The 6,920-nt window shown below is 32.8% G+C and overlaps 1 pseudogene; it reads left to right on the forward strand.

The window, feature by feature from the left end:
• Positions 1 to 448: 448 nt before the first annotated feature.
• Positions 449 to 4,718, forward strand: LOC107417874 (uncharacterized; annotated as a pseudogene).
• Positions 4,719 to 6,920: the final 2,202 nt, after the last annotated feature.

Genomic DNA, 6,920 nt, shown 5'->3' on the forward strand with positions numbered 1-6,920 from the left:
AAACATTTAATTATCACAAAATAAATATAATTTGACACTCGAAATTAAGTTTGAAAGTGGGTCACTCACCTCGAGCATGCAACTAACCCAAGATCCTCCATGGGATCAATTCCACGATGCACACGTGCTCCTAGAACAACAATATTACATAACTCAAATAAATTAATATTTTATTCGGGTAAATAATACCCGGTACCCGGGGGTTTAACATAAATGTTAACCAAAATTTGCGAGTAATATACCGAATCGAAGCTTATGGAACGAGGATCGCATTACCAGCCTTCATTGACCCCAATTCCGCCGGTGGTGGTCGGAATTTGCCCGGGAAGTACCGGCAAAATTTCACCTCCTCATAACTTGCGAACCACTTCGAATTTAAACAATTGGAGACCATATTTGAACTCAGAAGACCCAAAATAGGGGGAAAAAGGAGGAAGATCGGACTGGGATGGCTGGAAACGACGAAAATCGCCAGAAAACTCAAACCCACCGCCGCCGACTTCACTGGCCTGATCTGGGCGCATTCGGCGGCGTTTGGCCGGGAAAATTGGAGGCTGGCATCGTCGGGGAATGGGCTCCTTCCCTGGCCGGTGCGTGTGGCTGTCCGGTGACCGAAAATTGAGAAACAGCAAGGATCCGAGAGGAGGAAAAGGAAAGGAAAAGAAAGAAGAAGAAAGGTTCGGGGGGGACTGGGGTGTTTTTCCCACATGGGGGAAGGAAAAAAAAGAAAAGAAAAGAAAAGAAAAGGAAAGGAAAAGAAAATAAAAGAAAATAATTAAATAATATTAAAATAATATTATTATATAGAATAATAATAAAATAATATGGTATTTAATCATGGTTGACATGTGGCATCTCACCGTTGTGACACATGGCATCCTTTGTTAAGTCACACATGGCACACTATTCACATATTTAAAAATAATATTAAAATAATACTGTATTTGAAAAATTCTGCAGGTCCATAACTTTCAAACCACATGTCCAAATCGGATGTACCGCTAGTGAACTCGTATCGACGAGTACTTCACAACCATGCATAAGTCAAAGCTCAACTTTGCATGAACAAAAAGTCAACTCCGACACCCCTTGGATAGTTTGGACCTCAATTGGTTTTGCTCATAACTTTCAAACCGTAGCTCTGTTTTCAACGTTCACTAGTCTATGGACTCGTGACAACGTGTACTTTTTAATGGTACCTCGGTCAATGTGAAATTCCATCAGAAACAAAAAGTCAATATTTGACCCCTTCTCGGTCAACGACGGTCAAACCCGGTCAACCTAGCTCAAATTTTAGAAATTTTTGATATACTTTGGGACGAAGTGTTACAATCTACGTCCACGGATAAGCAACGAGATGATGATTTTTATTATCTTAAAAAGATTACAAGTTTAATCACCAAAAGCATGGCACCATTGATGGGATTTTGAAGAACCCATTGTTTCTCTCTCTAAAACCAGGTAGAAAACCCTATTGGATCTGTTTGGCATGAATCCCTAGGCTAATATATCATTAAAAAGGGGCAAAATCGTAATTTTGGAAATTTTTTTTTTCTTTTCTCTTGCTTTCTTCCTCTTCACTTCATCACCAAACATCATCCCATCAAATCCTCATGTTCACCATTAATTTAGAGATTTAGAGTCACAAAAACAACAGTAGAGAATATTAACTCTAAATTATATAATCTTCTTGATAATTACTACGGAAATTTCCAATTCCATCATCAAAATTTGCAAGTGGGCTAGTATAAGCTGGGGTTAATGCAAAAAAATGGAATAGATCTTAAAAAATTTCTAATATCTGATCATCATGTTCTGCCATCTATATGTATCTGCAACAACCCAAGAACTGAAATTATGATTTAATATATACTTTTTTTCTTGAAAGGATTATGACTAAATTCTCTATAAAGGTAATTGAAATAGAAATATATTCCAGATATCTTTATCTTTCATTGATAGTAAAATTGTGTAAAGTTCATTTAAATGTATTTTTGGTTTAATATTGTACCTCCTTTTTTTAGCCATATTTCTTGAGTTCTGGTGGCCCATTCACAATAACCTATTATGTTATGGCAATATGAAAAATGAAGTCATAAGATAAAACAAGCCCATGAATTATCCTTTGAAAAAACATTATAACCCATGGTTACCCATGTGTGTACTATATATATATATATATTATAGTTTGTGCATGAAAGAAATAAAAATAAAAAAATAGGGGCATAAATTTACTTGCTCACCTATTAAAATACAAGATGAAAGAATGGATTTCTATATCACCTTTAGGCAATCCTATCCATAATTATAAGAATCATTTGCTTCCTATTGTAAAAAAGTCCATTTAGTTTTCCAAAGATGCCAAAACATAAAACAGAAATTTCACATAAAAATTAAAAATCATTCTTTCTCTATTTCCAGTGGTACATATCAAGAACCTACTATCCCATTATCTTCAATAAACATCTCCAACTGGATAAAAAAAAAGTAACGGTTAATCTCCGATTGATCATAAAACATATTGAAATTAGCTAAGAATTCATAATTCATAAAAAAAAAAAAATAGTTTACAATCAAGTACCTCGACACGTGCATGTTTGGATTTGAAGCAATGGATTCAGAAAGCAATTGGCCTTAGATGTTGGGATTGTTCCACAGACAGATTTAAGGAAGCGAGATCTAAGGTAGAGAGAAAATGAAACGAGAGTCCAGCTAAGATTGAAAAGTGTTGGATAACATATACGTGAAAATCTTCCTAATCATAATAGTCTGCCTCAAAAGTATATTTTCTTCAAAATATACTTATTCATCATAGTCAATATTCTAATACAAACAAATAATCTTTGAAACTAAATTTAGAATCTTCATCAAATCTAAATTTGTTTTAATTTTGAAGATCACAAAAAACTAATAGAAAAATAATGACCATATTCAACAATCTAATTATGATCATATAAGAGCCATTTGCTTCCACCTCTAAAAATTTCCAAAACTATGTTTTACTTTTTCCATAAAGGTCAAAAAATAAAACTGATATTTCCTATCAAACAGTCCTCTGTTCTCAAACATCATTACTTTTTTTTTTCATTCAACAACTTCAACTTGATATAAGGCATTGGGACTATAAAACATACCACCAAAAATATAACATATCTTTAATATTTTTTAGAGGCCAAAATGCATTTTAGTACCCTTTGTTTTTAGCCTTTTTTAGTTAGGGGTCTATAAAATTTTTTTTACATATAATACCCTCTACTACCCAAGCTGTTACAAATAAACGGATTCTGTTAAAAACTAGTCACGTGAGTTGCACGTGATAACTAAGTCCAAATTTTTAATACTTTCTTATTTTTTCTGAAAAATTGAAAATGAAAAAATGTTTTTAAAATGAAAACATAGGAAGATTGTCAAGATTTGCGGATGAAATAGCAAGGAAGAGAAACCTCAGGTATTTGCAATAAGAATTGACTGCTCGGACTCAGGGAGTGTAAGAGAGGCATTTGAAGGGGTTTTGTCACTGGGATTTGTGGAGGTTTTAGTGTACAATGCGTACCAGCCCATGTGTTGGAACCCAACCAACTTCACCAACATTTGCCTTGACTCCTTTGAGAAATCCCTTGCCATATCCTCTGTGGATGCCTTCCACTACGCTTAGCAGGTATCAATATCGCTCGCAGTTCAAAGTGATTCAAAAGGGACTATTGAAAAAAAAAGGGACAAAATATCCACAACTTTGGAACTTGAAAATACTAAATTGATTTCACCATTATTTTATCTGCAATTAAATCTTGCTTCTTTTGCTTTTAGTGATAATCACTTCGACCTCTTATAATCAAATAGGTCCTAGGCATTACAATATTTTTAAAGTAGCTAGTTCCTTCTTATTTTTATTTTTTATATTGTTCTTGGAATGGAAGGTTCTTCCAAGCATAGTTAAAAGAGGAAGGGAGACGATTTTGTTCACTGGTTGTTTAGCTTCTATAAGCGGCATTTCTGGATACTCCAAACTATGTAAGTTTCAGCCCTTCGAGGTCTTAAACTTTACTTTAACCCAAAAACAAAACCAGCTCGAATTGTAGAATTAACAAATTTTGGCATCGTGGGTGGTTGTATGGATAATATGAATTGTATTGTAGGTTGTGGGAAATTTGCATTGAGAGCACTGTCTCAATGCTTGGCAAGGGAGTTCCAACCAATGGGTGTGCACATCATGCATGTCATCATTGACGGTGTTGTTGGCCCACATAGGTTCGTTTCTGTCGAAACGGTGAGTTTCATATTTTTTTTATTTTAAAAATATTTTTCCATTTTCAATTTTTCAAAAAAAAAAAAGAAAGTATTAAAAAATTGGACTTAGTTGTCACGTGCAACTCACGTGGCTAGTTTTTAACAAAACCCATTTCTTTTTAACGGTTTGGATAGTAGAGGATATTATATGTAAAAAAAAAATTACAGAACCCTAACAAAAAAAAGCTAAAAGTAGAGGGTACTAAAATGCATTTTGCCCTTTTTTAGATAACTTTTGAAGACGATAAAAATCTAAAATCAATTAAATGAAAATTAACAATCATAAAGCATATATTAAATAAATTAATTTGGAAAACAGGTTTACATACCTTTTTCTTCTTCCAATATTGCAATACTTGAAGGGTGGGTACGATGCTATTAATATCTGTGGTGTTATTGACTTCCATGGTTGTGTTACCATCCAGTTGTAGTCTATTCGGTTTTGAGGTGCTTATGATACCATGGACAGAGGAACTCTACATCTTAAAGCACCCACTTACAACTATATTTCCAAATTTGGAAATCCCATCTTGTGATTCCCTTAATAGAAGCTTGTGAGGCTTGGTAAAAAACCAAGTTCTAAATTTTCCAACTCAGTAAATTCAATTTCACCACCTTCTTCTGTATCATGATCTGAAATTATTATTATTTCAGCCAATCTTCTCAGCAACCACTTATACTCGTCTTTTGCAGCTTGTTCATGCTTTGGCAGTTTGGGAAGATATTAAATCTAGCATTCCATGGCATTGAACTTGACCATTGAGTTTAAACTTTTTTCTTTGTTTAACATTATAACTCATTACAATCGGAAAAGGTGGAATTTCAATCAGATCAATATTTGAGCTTTGAATGTGAAGATACATTCTCAGTGGTCAATATGAGTATTGTTTATTTTAAACTTCCATAACATGTTTTCTTGCACTTCATATTTTTGTACTAAATTTACTCAAAAAAAAATATACACTTAATTGAGACTGAAATATTAGTAAAAACACAAACAATATTAATTAATTAACTCTGATGATGACAAACAAAATATTTAAAAGGGTAAAGCCATACAAAACTAGTATCTCAAAGTAACCTCAAAGCATTAGATGTTTTTCAATATACAAAAACAAATCAACATTAATTCCATCAACAAATGAAACACAATGTCTTATATAATACCACAGGACAGAGAATATTAACTCCAAAATATTTAATCTTCTTGATAATAACAGGGGAAATTTCTAATTGGTTGGATTTTCAAAATTTGTAAGTGGGCTATTCCGAGCAGGCTTAATGTAGGAAAATGGAATACAGGCTTAATGTAGGAAAATGGAATAGACCTTAACAATTTCCAAATATGTAATTATCAGGTTCTGCCTTCAATATGTATCTGCAACAACTGAAGGATTGAAGTCATCATTAAATATTTATTTTTTTCTTTTTAAAGGATAATGATTAAATACTCTGTCAAAGGTAAATGTAATAGAAAAATATTCCAAATATATATTTTTAAAAATAAAAATAAAGGTTTGTAAAGCTAATTTAAATACACTTTTGCTTAAATATCATACCTCCTTTTTGAGCCAGATTTCTTGAGGCCTGGAGGTCCCAATGAGCCACCAATCTCCACAGCAACCTATTAAGATAAAAAATGAAGTTCAAAGATAAACCAAGCCCATGAATTATTCCTTGAAAAGACATAATTTGTGCATGGAAAAATAAAACAGGGGAAAATTGAGTATTTCACATTTATAAAAATTTACAATTTCACCAATTATACAAGACGAAAGATGGATCCATAAATCATGGCTGCGGTTGCGATTCAATTGAGAGGTTAAACATAAAGTCAAAAGCTACTATATAAATATATATAAGCTTTAGCCATTAAACGATGTTGTTATACTTCAAAGGGTTGGAGAAGATGCTTACTGGCACTGTGCATTTTAAAGCTGACTCAACAAGAATCGATTTTGTTTTGTTTGGAAGCTTATAAAGGAGACACGACTGCAGAATTGGAGGAGCTGTAACTAAACCATTAGTTTTTTTATCAAAAGGCCATTATTCTTCTTGTTTTTCCCTCTCTTCTTATAACCTCTTCAGATTGGTTAGATTATTCTGGGTGAGTGATTTGTGAGATTAACATAAACAGTTATTTCCCATAAAAATTAAAGTCATTCTTCCTCTTTTTCCAATGGTATAGTTCAAAAATCCCCTACCCCATTATTTTCAATCAACATCTCCAACCGGATAAAAAAACATGGTTAACCTTTGATTGATCGTAAAACATATTGCAATCAGCTAAAAATTCAGAATTCACATTAAAAGTTATTTAAAAAAATACATATAGTTTACAATCAAGTACGTCCACACGTGCACTTTCGAGTTGAAGCAATGAATTCAAAAGGTAGTTGGCCTTAGATTTTGAATTGTTAGATAGACAAATTTGAGGGAGTGAGATCTGAGGTAGAAAGCAAGTGAAAAGAGAATCAAACTAGAGTACATATACGTGAAATATCTTGCTATTCATAAAAGCTTGCCTCATAACTATATATATCTTCTTCAAAAAATATATATATTCATCATAGTCAATATTCTAGTACAAACAAATAATTCTTGAAACTAAATTTAGAATATTCTTCAAATCT

This window comes from Ziziphus jujuba, chromosome 8 (genome assembly GCF_031755915.1).
Source record: "Ziziphus jujuba cultivar Dongzao chromosome 8, ASM3175591v1".
Lineage (NCBI taxonomy): Eukaryota > Viridiplantae > Streptophyta > Magnoliopsida > Rosales > Rhamnaceae > Ziziphus > Ziziphus jujuba.